The sequence below is a fragment of the Pipistrellus kuhlii genome, unplaced genomic scaffold (assembly GCF_014108245.1).
Source record: "Pipistrellus kuhlii isolate mPipKuh1 unplaced genomic scaffold, mPipKuh1.p scaffold_m20_p_38, whole genome shotgun sequence".
Classification (NCBI taxonomy): Eukaryota; Metazoa; Chordata; class Mammalia; order Chiroptera; family Vespertilionidae; genus Pipistrellus; species Pipistrellus kuhlii.
Window position 1 is genome coordinate 5,020,654 of NW_023425538.1, and position 15,706 is coordinate 5,036,359.

Sequence of the window (15,706 nt, forward strand, 5' to 3'; positions counted from 1 at the left end):
GATTTTCCAGGAGAATGAAAATGAAAAAAAAAAAAAAAAAAAGCTGGGGTAGCAATACTTATATCTGACAAATTAGATCTCAAAGTGAAGGACATAACAAAAGATAATGAATGCCAGTTCAGAATACTAAAGGGAGCAATCCAACAAGAAGAAATAACCCTGGTAAATATATATGCACCCAATACAGGAGCAACCAAATACATTAAAAAAAAAAAAAAAAACTACTGCAGGACATAAAAGGAGAGATTAGTAGCAATACAATCATAGGAGGAGATTTTAATACCCCACTGTGACCTTTGGACAAATCATATAAACAAAAAATCAGCACAGAAACATGAATCTTAAATGACGTACTACACCAGTTGGAATTAATCGACATCTTCAGAACATTTCACCCCAAAACCACAGAATATACTTCTTCTCAAGTGCACATGGGACATTCTCAAAGATAGACCTCAAGTTGGGACATAGGCAAAGTCTCTTCAAATTCAAGAAGATAGAAATCATATCAAGAATCTTCTCAGACCATAGTGGCATAAAATTGGAAATCAACTACAATAAAAATAATCCAAGAAATCAAACACATGGAGACTAAAGAGCATGCTTTTGAACAACGACTTGGTTGCCAGAGAATTCAAGGAAGAAATTTAAAACATCATGGCAACAAATCACAATGAAAACACAATCCAAAATCTAAGGAACACAGAAAAAGCAGTTTTGAGAGGGAAGTTCATATCCCTACAAGCCTATTGCAAAAAAACAAGAAAAAATGGTAACAAATTATCTAACTCTACAACTCAAAGAGTTAGAAAAAGGGCAACAAGAAAAGCCCAGTGTAAGCAGAAGGAAGGAAATAACAAAAATCAGAGAGGAGATAAACGACATAGAGACCAAAAAAACAATACATAAGATCAACAAAACCAAGAGTTGGTTCTTTGAAAGGATAAACAAGATTGATGAACCTCTAGCCAGGCTAACCAAGAAAGAAAGAGAAAGGAACCAAATAAACAAAATCAGAAATGAAAGAGGTGGAATAACAACAGAACCCCCGGAAATACAAAGGATTGTAAGAAAATACTACGAACAACTCTATTCCAACAAACTGGACAACCTGGAGGAAATTGACAGATTCCTAGAAAAAGATGACCTTCCAAAACTCAACCAGGAAGAATCTAAAAATCTCAATAGACAAGTGACTTGGGAAGAAATTGAAACAGTCCAAAAAGCTTCCAGCAAACAGAAGCCCAGGGCCAGATGGCTTCACAGGAGAGTTTTACCAAACATTCAAGGAAGAAATAAAATCTATCCTCCTCAGACTATTCCAAAAAATTCAGGAGGAAATAAAACTTCCAAACTCCTTCTATGAAGCCAGCATCACCCTTATACCAAAACCAGATAAAGAAAACTCAATGAAAGAGAATTACAGGTGAATATCCCTCAAGAACATAGATGCCAAAATCCTCAACAAAATTCTAGCAAAATTCAAGTACATCAGAAAGATCATACACCATGATCAAGTAGGATTTATCTCGGGAATGCAAGGTTGGTACAATATCCCCAAATCAATAAACGTGATACATCACATAAACAAACTGAGAGGGGAAAATCACATAGTCATATCAATCGATGCAGAAAAAGCTTTTGATAAAATCCAACACCCTTTCCTTATAAAAACTCTCAAGAAGGTGGAAATAGAAGGATCATACATCAACATAATAAAAGCTATATATGATAAACCCACAGCCAACATCATACTCAATGGGCAAAAACTAAAACCATTTCATCTAAGAACAGGAACAAGACAGGGATGCCCACTCTCACCACTCCTGTTTGACATAGTACTGGAAGTATTAGCCATTACAATTAGATAAGAAGAAGAAATAAAAGGTATCCAAATTGGAAAAGAAGAATTAAAGTTATCCTTATTTGCAGATGACATGATACATAAAAACCTCAAAAGACTCCATCAAAAAACTAATTGACTTAATAATGAATTCGGCAATGTAGCTGGATACAAAATTAAAGCCAAGAAATCTATGGCATTTCGATACACCAACAGAAACAGAGACTAAAAAACAATCCCATTTACCATCGCACCAAAAAAACTAAGATACCTAGGAATAAACTTAACTAAGGTGATAAAAGAACCATATGAGGAAAACTTCATGACACTGAAAAAAGAGGTAGAGGAAGCTGTAAACAGATGGAAGAACATACTATGTTCATGGATTGGTAGAATCAACATCATCAAAATGTCCTATACTTCCCAAAGCAATTTATAAGTTCAATGCACTCCCCATTAAAATACCAACGGCATACTTCACAGACCTAGAAAGAACTCTCCAAAAATTCATCTGGAACAAAAAAAAAAAAGACCCTGAATAGCCACAGCAATCCTGACAAAGAAGAATAAAGTAGGAGGGATCTTAATGCCAGATTTAAAGCTGTATTACAAAGCTACTGTTCTCAAAACATTCTGGTCTTGGCACAAGAACAGATATATAGATCAATGAAATAGAATAGAGAATCTGGATATCAATCCAAATCACTATGATCAATTACTATTTGACAAAGGAGTCATGAACATACAATGGAGTCAAGACAGTCTCTTCAATAAACGGTGTTGGGAAAATTGGACAATCACTTGCAAAAAAATGAAACTAGATCACCAACTTACACCATACACAAAAATAACCTCAAAATGGATACAGGACTTAAACATAAGGCGGGAAACCATAAAAATACTAGAGACATACACAGGTAGCAAAATCTCTGACATATGCCAAAAGAACTTCTTCACTGATACTGCCCCTAGAGCAATGGAAGCCAAAGAGAAAATAAACAAATGGGACTACATCAAAATAAAAAGCTTTTCATAGCAAAAGAAACCATCAACAAAACTACAAGCAAGCCCACTGAATGGGAGAACATATTTGCAAATGTTATCACTGATAAAGGTTTAATCTCCAACATCTACAGACAGCTTATACAACTAATAAAAGGAAGATAAATGATCCAATTAAAAAATGGGCAATGAACCTAAATAGAATATTTTCAAAAGAAGACAGAAGGAAGGCCAAAAGGCACATGAAAACATGCTCAAAGTCACTAATTATCTGAGAGATGCAAATCAAAACAACAATGCGGTACCATCTCACACCTGTCAAAATGGCTAACATCAACAAATCAACAAACGACAAGTATTGGCAAGGTTGCAGAGAAAAAGGAACCCTCATACACAGTTGGTGGGAATGCAGACTGGTGCAGCCACTGTGGAGAACAGTATGGAGCTTCCTCAAAAAACTGAAAATGGAACTCCCATTTGACCTAGTAATCCCACTCCTAGGAATATATCCCAAGAAACTAGAGACACCAATAAGAAAGGATATATGCACCCTTATATTCATAGCAGCACAATTTACAATATCTAGGATTTGGAAACAGCCTAGGTGCCCCTCAGCAGATGATTGGATTAAAAAACAAAAAAACAAAACTATGGGCCAAAACCAGTTTGGCTCAGTGGTAGAGAGTTGGTCTGTGGACTGAAGGATCCCAGGTTCGATTCCTGTCAGGGGCATGTACATTGGTTGCAGGCACATCCTGGTGGGGGGTGTGCGGGAGGCAGCTGGTTGATGTTTCTCTCTCATCGACGTTTCTAGCTCTCTATCTCTATCCCTTCCTCTCTGTAAAATATCAATAAAATATATTTAATAAAATAAAAAGAATTTAAAAACATCTACACAATGGAATATTATGCTGCCATAAAAAAAAGGAATTATCATTTGCAGCAACGTGGGTGGAATTGGAGAATATCATGCTGAGTGAAATAAGCCAGTCAATGAAAGAGAAACACCACATGACCTCACTCATTTATGGATAATAAAAAACATTATCAACTGATGAACAAAATGATATATATACAGATAATAAAGCATCAAGCAGACTGTCAAATTAAAGCGGGGAAAGTAGGGAGATCTGGGGAAGATAAGAGATCAACGGAAGGACTTGTATACATGCATATAAGTACATCCAATGGACACAAAACTCTGGGGAGGGAGGGCATGTATGGGGGGGGCAATGGTATATGTACACAGATAATAATTTAATAAAAAATAATTTAAAAAATCCAATACAAAGCATTATATAGATTCAATGCAATCCCCATTAAAATACCAACGGCATATTTCACAGACCTAGAAAGAACTCTCTAAAAATTTATCTAGAATAAAAAAAGACCCCGAATAGCCACAGCAATCCTGAGAAAGAACAAAATATGTGGGATCTTAATACCAGATTTCAAGCTGTATTACAAGGCCACGTTTCTCAAAATAGCCTCATACTGGCACAAGAATAGACATATAGGCCAACGGAATAGATAACTCAGATATTAAACCAAACCACTATGCTCAATTAATATTTGACAAAGGAGGCATGAACATAATTCAGTGGAGTCAAGACAGTCTCTTCAATAAAGGGTTTTGGGGAAATTGAACAGATTCATGCAAAAAAAATAGATCACCAACTTACACTTCATACTTCAACATAATAAAAGCCATACATGACAAACCCACAGCCAACATTATACTCAATGGGCAAAAATTAAAACCATTTCCCCTAAGGACAGGAACGAGACAGGGATGCCCACTCTTACCACTCCGGTTTCACATTGTACTGGAAGTATTAGCCATTATGATTAGATGAGAAGAAGAAATGAAAAGCATGGAAATTGCAAAAGAAGAAGCAAAATCATTATTATTCCCAAATGGCATGATACTGTATATAGAAAACCCTAAAGAGTCCACCAAAAATTATTATACTTAAGAAATGAATTCGGCAATAGAGTAGGATACAAAATCAATGCCAAGAAATCTATGGCATTTTATACATCAATAGTGAACTTACAGAGAGATTAAAAAAAAAACACAATTCCATTTACCATCACACACAAAAAATAAGATACCTAGGAATAAACTTTACTAAAAAGGTAAAGAACCCGTCCTCAGAAAACTACAGGACACTGTAAAAAAGATAGAGGAAGATATAAACAGATTGTAGAACATACTGTGTTCATGTATTGGTAGAATCACATCATTAAAATGTCCATACTACCCAAAGCAATCTATAGTTTCAAAGCACTCCCCATTAAAATACCAAAGGCATATTTCACAGACATAGAACAAACTCTCCAAAAATTCTTTTGGAATAAAAAAATAAAAATAAAAAAAGATTCCAAATAGTTGCAACAATCCTGAGAAAGAAGAACAGATAGAAGGGATCTCAATATCAGATATCAAGCAATATTACAAAGTCACTGTTTACAAAACTGCCTGGTACTGGCACAAGAACAGACATATAAACCAATGGAGTAGAATAGAGAACCCAGAAATCGACCCAAACCACTATGCTCAATTAATGTTTGACAAAGGAGTCAAGAGTATACAGTGGAGTCAAGACCGTCTCTTTAATAAATGGTGTTGAGAAAATTGGACAGATACATGCAAAAATATGAAACTAGACCACCAACTTATACAATACACAAAAATAAATTCAAAGTGAATAAAGGACTTAAATTTAAGATGGAAAACCATAAAAATCTATAGGCAGCAAAAATCTCAGACATTTGCTGAAGCAGTATCTTCACCGATTCAACTCCTAGGGCAATGGAAACTAAAAGGAAAATAAACAAATAGGACTACATCAAAATAAAAAGCTTCTGCACAACAAAAGAAACCGTCAACAAAACAACAAGAAAGTCCACTTCGTGGGAGAACATATTTGCCAATGTTATCTCTGATAAGCTCTTAATCTCCAACATTTACAAGAAATTCATACAACTTAACAAAATAAATATAATCCAATCACAAAATAGGCAAAGGACCTAAATAGGTACTTTTCAAAAGAGGACAAAAGGAAAGTCATGAGCCATATGAAAACATGCTCAAAGTCACTAATCATCTGAGAGATGCAAATCAAAACTACAATGCGGTATCACCCCCACCTGTCAGAATGGCTATCATCAACAAATCAACAAATGACAAGTGCTGTGGAGAAAGGGGAAAATGGACCCTCATGCACTGCTGGTGAGAATGCAGACTGGTGCAGCCACCATGGAGAAAAGTATGGAGTTTCCTCAAAAAACTGAAAATGGAACTCCCATTTGACCCAGTGATCCTACTAGGAATATATCCCAAGAAACTAGAAACACCAATCAGAAAGAATAGATCTACCCTTATGTTCATAGCAGCACAATTTACCATAGCTAACATTTGGATACAGCCTAAGTACTCATCAGCAGATGACTGGATTAAAAAACTGTAGTAAATCCACACAATGGAGTATTATGCTTCTGTAAAAAGGAAAGATCTCCTACCATTTCCAACAGCATGAATGGAGCTGGAGAGCATTATGCTAAGTGAAATAAGTCAGTCAGAGTATGATAAATATCACATGATCTCACTCATTTGAATTATAATGAACAACATAAACTGATGAACAAAAAAGATCCAGAGACAGAGAAGCATCGATCAGACTGTCAAACCTCATAGGGAAGGCAGGGGAGGCTGGGGGTAAGGGGAAGAGATTAACCAAAGGACTTGTATGCATGCATATAAGCATAACCAATAACCAATAGACACAGACACCAGGGGTGAAGGCATGAGCAGCGGGGGGTGGGGTGGGGGAGGAATGGTCGCAATGTGGAGATAAGGACACATATGTAATGCCTTAATCAATAAAGAAAGAAAGGAAGAAAAAACAGGCCCCCACCACCACCACCACCACCACAAAAAAAGACAATATAATCTCATTCTTGATGTTATACCCAGGTCACTAGATTAAAGTCTTGGATGATTCTAAACCATTTAGCATCACATTTATAGACAGTTTCTTGTTTTATTCCCACAAGTGAGAAATAACTTAAACATAATATGAATTTTACTGATTTAACTCTCAAATAGCAGCTATTTCTCCATCTCCAATTTTTTGGAGAGGATATTGTTTAATGTATCTCACTGTTTGTCTCAAAAGGAAATAAAAATGATTAAATTAGAAGTTATTTAATGGTTTTGCAATGACCCTTGAAGTTGTGCAATAAAATAGCATATGGGAAGCTAGCAAATAGTCTCATAAAATCATCTTTGAGTTGATATAAGAGCAGGCTGCAATTTAGCTCTGTGACTAGCAAAAAACACACACAAACAAACATGACTAGAGACAGATTGGCTCCATATTCATTCACCTCAATTTGTGTAAAAGATTAAAAACCTCAATGCAGAATTTTCTCTCATTTCCTCATCCTTCATCGTGTGAGAAGAAAGCTTAATTAATCTTGGCAAAAGAAAAAGTACAATACAATCAGCAATTATGATAACAAATATTACTGATAAAATTCACATAGTATGTAATGAACTACACTGATCCACTACCATAAACTCTCAAAATTTCAGTTATGTGGTACACAAAGTATCATCCCTAGACCAATAACATCACTATCACCTGGGGACGTGTTAGAAGGGCAAATTCTTGGGTCCTAACCCACACCCATTGAATCAGAAACTCTGAAGCCAGGACCTAGCAATATGCTTTTACCAAGTTCTGCAGGTGATTCTAATGCTTGCTAGACCTTCCAAACCACTAATATGGCTAGAACCATGCTACTTAAAATATTATATATGGACTAGAAGCACTGGAATATGCTAGAAATGCAGAGTCTCGGGGAGGTTGTAAGAAATGCAGACTCTCAGGGCCTCATATAGATGTACTGAATTGGAATATGAATTATAAAAAGGTCTTCAAGTGACTTGTACACACATTAAAGTATGAAAAGTGTTTTATTTGTCCAGTGGTTCCTTTTATTGACTGAACTTTCACCTCCCCAAATTAACATACTGAAATTATAACCCTTAGTATTTCAGAATTTGATTATATTTGGAGATGAGGCCTTTAAAGTGGCAATTATGGCAAAATTATATCATATGACTGGGCCCTAATCCAATATGACTGGTGTAAAAACAAGAGAAAATTAGTACACTGACATGCACAGTGAAAAGATCATGTGAAAACAGCAAGAAGGCAGACATGTACAATCCAAGGAAAGATTCTTCAGAAGATGCCCATCCTGCCAATATCTTGATCTTGGACTTCTAACATCCAAAATTATGAGAGAATATATTTGTTGTTAATTGAGTCACTTAGTCCACGATACTTTGTTATGACAGCCCAAGCATTCCCAAACTCAGGTGCATATTGGAGTCATCTGGGGAATTTAAAAGATCCTGATATCTGGGTCTCATTCCCAGAGGGTCCAACTTAAGTAGTCTGGGGAGCAACATATAAATGTGGATTTTTTAAAAGTCCTCCAAGTGATTTGTAAAGTGCATCAAAGTTTGAGACCTACTGATAGTCTACTTCATTCTTTCAACTAGTGATAAATTAAGACCCAGGTCCTGCAATTGTTAAATTCCAATCTTTTGATACCCGTTTAGCTGAACTCCCATTGTTATGTCCCCAATTTTTCTGCAGTAAATATTTCAGGACTGCTACTTGGAAGGAAAGTCAGAAATCAAATTTAGCAATAATATATGGTCTTTTTGTTTAATGCATCAACTTTAATTTTTTTGTGTGTGCTAGGGGTCATCTTGAACATTTTTTTTTTTTTTGCAGTAGATCTTCCACAGTGCCGATATAGAGAAAGCTCCCAAAGAAAATCTTTTGTCCTAAATTGTCAGTACCCACTACCTCTCATGTTCTTGTCCCTCCTGTTAAGCTCCATATTCATTCACCTCAATTTGTGTAAGAGATTAAAGAGTTCAATGCAGCATTTTCTCTCATTTCCTTATCCTTCGTTATGTGAGAAGAAAGCGTAATAAATCTTGGCAAAAGAAAAAGTACAACACAATCAGCAATTATGATAGCAAATACTGCTGATAAACTTCACATAGTATGTAATGAACTACACTGACCCACTACCATAAACTCTCAAAATGTTCATTTACCCCCTAACTGCCACCAGATTCCTGGGAACCAAATTAAAGTGTCTGAAGTTATGTAAACAGTCATTTCAGGGCATAGATGCCAAACTACTAATTAATTTTTTCTTGCTAAACCTTTTCACTAGTTACTGTGAAGTTGTGAAGCTCCAAAACACAATACAGGCATACCTTGCTTTGCTTTACTGTGGTTCACAGATGTTGAGATGTTACAAAGGTAAGACTCTCCACCAGCAAAAAGATTATGGCTCTCTCTGTTGCGACAATCGCTTTATTGAAGTGGTCTGGAATTGAACCCACAATATCTCTGAGGTATGCCTGTAGTCTACTTACAGAACAACTACTTACTGAATATTTACTTTGTAACAAGAACTGGAGTATTTGAGCCATATCTATACTAATAAAAGCCTAGGTGGTCCTCACACCCTCATACATCGTAACAAGATGGCTACCACAAGATGGCTGGAAGGGGAGGGCAGTTATGGGAGATCAGACCTGCAGGGAAGGGCAGTTGGGGGCAACTAGGCCTGCAGGGGAAGGCAATTAGAGGTGATCAGGCCTGCAGAGGAGGGAAGTTGGGGACAATTGGGCTGGCAGGGGAGCAGTTAGACATCAATCAGGCTGGCAGAGGAGTGGTTAGGGGACAATCAGACTGGCAGTCAGAAGCAATTAGGGGCAATCAGGCAGGCAGGTGAGCGGTTAAGGACCAGCAGTCCCAAATTGTGAGAGGAATCAGGCCTAGACTGGCAGTTGTACATCCCCCAAGGGGTCCCAGATTGGAGAGGGTGCAGGCTGGGCTGAGGGGCAACGCCCCTCCCATGCAAGAATTTCATGCACCAGGCCCATAGTTTAATATAATGGAAACTATACAAACTGTATACATACATTTATTCTTTTTCTACCTGCAGTCTCTAAAGTTAACACACTTGACAAAAGTGATTATTTAGCATCCTTAAAATACCAAACACCTTGAGGGGGACTCCCTTTTCTGAATGTGCTTTTGCTACATTGATTACATTGATTAAAATATATATATATACATATATATATATATATATATATATATATATATATATATATATATATTTTTTTTTTTTTTTTTTTTTTTTTTTTTTACTTGAACCAATCATTAATACAGTCACTGGTTAAAACAGAACCATTTTTATGACAGAATAGGGTAATCTACTTGCCAGTTAGCTCTCCAAAGCCGCTTCTAAGCCCCCTCTTCTGGGACTTCTTTCTACTATAGAAGCTGAAAAGCCTGGTACTTTCCAACTTCCTTTGCCACTAAGGACTGCTATGTGGTCCAGCTCTGAACAATGAGATACAGGGAGATTCTGTTGGGGAACTTTGAGGAAAGATATTTCCTCTCTGATAAAAGTTGGATGAGTAAAATTATTCTATTCCTTCTCACCCCTTATTTCCTGTCTTTGAACATAGAATAAAGATATAACATATGTAGCTGTCAGACTAGAGCCATCTTTTAACTATAAGGATAAGGCACTGAACCAGAATCCTGATATATTGGACCATTGCACTAACTCCAATGCCCACCTGCTGTCAGGGTCATCTATTTATTAAAGCCAAATTTAGTTGGTTTTTCTGTTACATGCAGCAAAAAGTCACAATTAACATAGAGACATTTTCTATATATGACATTTATTTAGAATATACTGTAGTATAGTCTGAGAATCCACACTTTGAGAATCACTCAATTGGAAGGATTATCATCTAGGAGTGAAGACAATGCATGCGTAGGTTGTGTTCAGGAAATTGTAAACCCAATCTGGACTGTATTCATTCATTCATTCATTCATTCATTCATCAGACCCCCAATTTAGTAGACTCCAGGTATACAAAGATGAATAAGACATTACCTCTGTCTTCCAAAAAACTTTAATCTCCTGAGTGAGATTAATATGTAAACCAAGAGTTACATATAGTAAGCCCAACATATGCAGTGGAGAGGCATCATCTTATCAGAAATGTGGGAAATCTACTCAGTTTGAGGTGCTGCCTGGGAAGAGCTTTGGAAAAGAGAATCATCAATGCTTCCACTCAAGTCTAAAAAGTTATCCATGTGACCTAACTCAATCTTTAAAGTTTTATAAATTTTCTTCTGGGGTGAAGTATCTTTTCTATAAACCTATAAGAAATCAGTAAAGAGAAACTTATGATAGGTGATTCAATCAACTGCTAGAAAAGCTTTCTCCACCCATCTTTCTCTCTGATGCAAAACAGGATAAAGACATAGTTTGGTGGGAGGAGAGTATTTTCTTCCCATATCAGCAGGTTACTTGATTAGTCTAGAGCAAAATAATTATGTGCTGTGAACTAGGACCACCTGTTAACATTGCAGCAAACCAAACAATATTGATAAATCAGTCATCAACATTAGCCACAAAATATGTGTTCTAGGAGCATATATCCTTTGCTATTTTAAACAAAAAAATGGCAGCAATAATTAGTACCTATTTAATAGTCACAGAAATACTTGTGTTTAATGGTAAGTAAAAGTGGACACACCATCCCTTCATTGATTTTTCTAAACGCAGTTAGTGGAAGTGTACCCCTCCCCCCCACATACACACACACACTGGTGGAGGAAAAGGAAAACTAACATGTAGTTTTGCATTGTTAAAGCCTTATAAGAAACAGAATAGATCCTCATTTATTTTCTTGCAAGAGAAATAATAGGTTTGGAAGCATCTTTGCAAATAGAGAAAATAAGACCAGCAGTAGTCCCCTAAAATGTTCCTGGAATAAAATAAATTAAAAACAAATATCCAATAGAGCCCTTCAATGATTTTTTTTTCAACATTCTCTTGGCATTCACATTAATTGTGCCTCTGGACCATTTTGATTCAGTCAATAGTGACGAGATTGATATGCAGCACTAGTATGTCCTGGGCTGTGAAGGGTTATTCCAAGATCCCAACTCAGGCTATAATAAACATCTGCCACCTCCCTGAGAATGAGGACACCGCCTTGGCAAAGGGTTCCAGCCCACCTCTCTAGCTTTCTCCCTGCTCTCTCCTCTAAGAATTACCCAGAAAGTGGGGGAGGAGGAAACAAACCAAACAAATCAACCCAGGAAAATTAAGAATATGGCTCCAGGGTTTGGCTTATTTGGGGTCTGAGCATAAATTTGATATTCTATGTTGCATTTTAAAAATCGAACTTTCTCCAGTGGAGAGAACAAGAGGGAGAAAGCAAAGGCAGAAGAGACACAGACTGGCAGTCCCCCTTCCCACTTAGAGCACTCACCCCCAACCCCAATCACTCAAGCACAAGCACAAGACATAAAAATACAAGAAACTTACCTAGATGGAAAGGCAGCTTACCAGTCTCCGGAGGGGACCAGTATTCCTGGATGAGTCGCTGAAGCTGGAGATGAAATGTGGATCCCAGGCAGGTGGCGAAGCCCCACTCCTAGGCCGGGGGAGCACAGTGACTCACAAGCTCTGCGCAGCCTCTCCCGCTACTCGTTCTTTGTGCCCCTCTCCCTCCCCGCCCCACTCAAGTACCAAGGATGCATGCTGGGAGGCTGTCTCCAGCAGCTCTTATAAAAGGGCTCTCTACCAGTCACTCCAAGGCGGCGGCGCCAGAGCCCAGCCAAGCACAGCTAGCCCTTTCACACAATGGCTGGCCAATGCAGAACCAATGCCTCTGTCAGGTGTCTTCACTCTCCTTTTCCTCCCCCCAGTCCCCCGCCCCTGTTGACCTTGGGCTGCCTATCTGAACTCAACACACCTTCCACATGTCATCTGGACATGGCATCACTAAGGCACTCTCTCAGGTTGTGACAGCCACTCGTGGATGCTCAGTCCTTCCCCCTTTCAGTGGTGTAAAAACTCACCCAGCCCAAAGAAAGGCTCAGCTAGCTCTTCAAGATCACAGGTGTATCATTTTACATTGGTCTCCCCTCTCCTCACATCCTTACCTTGCAGGGACTCCATTTCCCCAGGGATGCCCATCAGACACACTGTCCACCTGCCAACTGGATTTGGCAATACTCAAACCTTCCCATAATTGGTGTTTATGCCTTGGATCCCCTTACTCTCTGTCATAGCCAAGACACAAGCTACTCCCATCTGTTTAGAGTCCCCTTCTTGCAGAGATAGCTATGAACCTCTCCCTTTGCAGATTCTTCAGAGTCCTGGAAAAGTGCGGTGGGGATGAAGGAACCTTGGTCAGGGGACAGTTCCTATTCTGACTGGAGGTGGGAAGAGCAGTGGAGGCCCTACCCACGCTTTATTGGTGTAGTCAAGGCACTGTAAAGTGTCATGCCATCTGGAAGAAGTAATATCTCCAGCAAATAAGGATTGGAGATTCTGCATTGGGTACTGAAATTTTTTCTGGTAAAAGTTATCTTGTTTAACTGGAGGAATAGATACAGGAGATGAGATGTTGGTCCTGTGTCCATCATATCAAAACTGACAGGAAGTATGTAGAATAAGGATTCCATTAGTCTTAGCAAAAGTGAGGGATTATAGAATTAAGAGAGAAACAAGAATTGGGAGTGGAGCATTTTTCCAATTTGAGAACAGCATACTTCAGTTGCCAAATTTCCTACAACTCGTGGGGTAAGAAATGAAAGGTTACTGTCTATTCTGAATCATAGGCAATCTCTCCCCCAACACACACGCCTCATTATCCTATTGTTTTTTATGACCATTCATTTCAATGTCCTAGTAAACCAGCACACAGCATGACACCCAGTGGAAAATAAATCCTTATTGAAAATTACAAAGTCTAACATCCAGTACCTTCCTACGCCTGTCTACCACCACCACATCTATATTTCCATCTTCCTCATCTATAGCTACTTTCCTTAATATCAGCCCTCAGTTTCTGTATCTCTACTCTTCAGGTCTATAAGGTCATGTTTTTTGTTTTTGTTAAATTTATCTTTATTGCTGAAAGTATTACAGATGTCCCGTTTGTTGTGTGTGTGTGTGTGTGTGTGTGTGTGTGTGTGTGTGTGTGTGTGTTTCATTAACTCCCTCCAGCTGACACCTGCCCCTTTGAGGCCTTCACCACTATTTCTGTGCCCATGGGCTATGCATACATGCATATGTTTCCTGGTTAATTAATCCCCACACTCGCCACCTCCCCTCTGAAATTCTTCAGTTTGTTCCATGCTTCTATGTTTCTACTAGTAAATCAATTTTGTTCATCAGTTTATTATGTTCATTAGATTCCACATATGAGTGATATCATATATTTATCTTTCTTTTACTGGCTTATTTTGCTTAGCATAATACTTTTCAGGTCCCTCCATGCTGCCTCAAAGATTAAGAGTTCTTTCTGTTTTACTGCTGCATAGTATTAATATTCCATTGTGTAAATCTACCACAGCTTTTTTTATCACTCATCTACTGATGAGCACCCAGGGTGTTTCCAAATCTTAGCAATTATAAATTGTGCTGATATGAACATAGAGGTGCACATATTCTTTCTGATTGGTATTTTTGGTTTCTTATGATATATTACTATAAGTGGGATCACTAGGTCAAATGGGCCTTCCATTTTTAATTTTTTGAGGAAATTCCATACTGTTTTCGACAGTGGCTGAACCAGTCTGCATTCCCACCACCAGTGCAAGAGGGTTTCTATTTCTCTCCATCCTCGCCAGCATTTGTCCTTTGTTGATTTATTCATGATAGCCATTCTGACAGGTATGAGATGATACCTCATTGTTCTTTTAATTTGTGTCTCTCTGTTGGTTAGTGACTTTGAGCATTTTTTCCTATGTTTCTTTGCTTTTTGTATGTCCACTTTGGTGTGTGTTTTTTATTAATTAAATATTTATTATTGAAAATATTGCATATGTCCTCTTTTTCCCACATTGACCCTTTCTATCCCACCCCTAGCACCCACCACAGGCCTTTACCATGCTATTGTCTGTGTCCATGGGTTATGTATATATGTATCTGAGTTTGTTGGTCAATCTCTTCTCACTCACCCTCCCTTGTCTTCCTTCTGAGGATCAACAGTCTGTTCATGCTTCTACAACTCTGGATCTATTTTTGATCATCAGTTTACTTGGTTCATTAGATTCCACATATGACTGAGATCATGTGAAATTTGTTTTTCTCTGACTGGCTTATTTTACTTAGCATAATAATTACCAGGTCCCTCCATGCTGTCTCAAAGGATAAGAGATCCTTCTTTTTTATCACTGAATAGTATTCCATAGTATAAATGTACCACAGTTTTTTTATCCACTCATCAAATAATGTGAGTGGGCTGTTTCCAAATCTTATCTATTGTAAATAATGCTGCTATGAACATAGGTGTGCATATATTCTTTCTGACTTTTTTTTTGGAGGGGGGGTTCTTAGGATATACACCTACAAGTGGGATCATGGGATCAAATGGCAGTTCTATATTTAATTTTTTTGAGGAAATTACATACTGTTTTCCATAATGGCTACACAAGTCTGCATTCCCACCAGTAGTGTACTAGAATTCCCTTTCTCCCCATCCTCCCAGCACTTGTCAGTTGTTAATTGGTTGATAGTAGCCATTCTGACAGGTGTGAGATGGTACCTCATTGTCCTTGTAATATTCATCTCTCTGATGATCAGTGACTGTGAGCATTTTTTCATGTTTCTTGGCTATCTGTATGTCTGCTTGGAGAAGTCTCTATTTAGTTCCTTTTCCCATTTTTAATTGGATTGTTTGTCTTCCTTTTGATAAGTTGTATGAGTTCT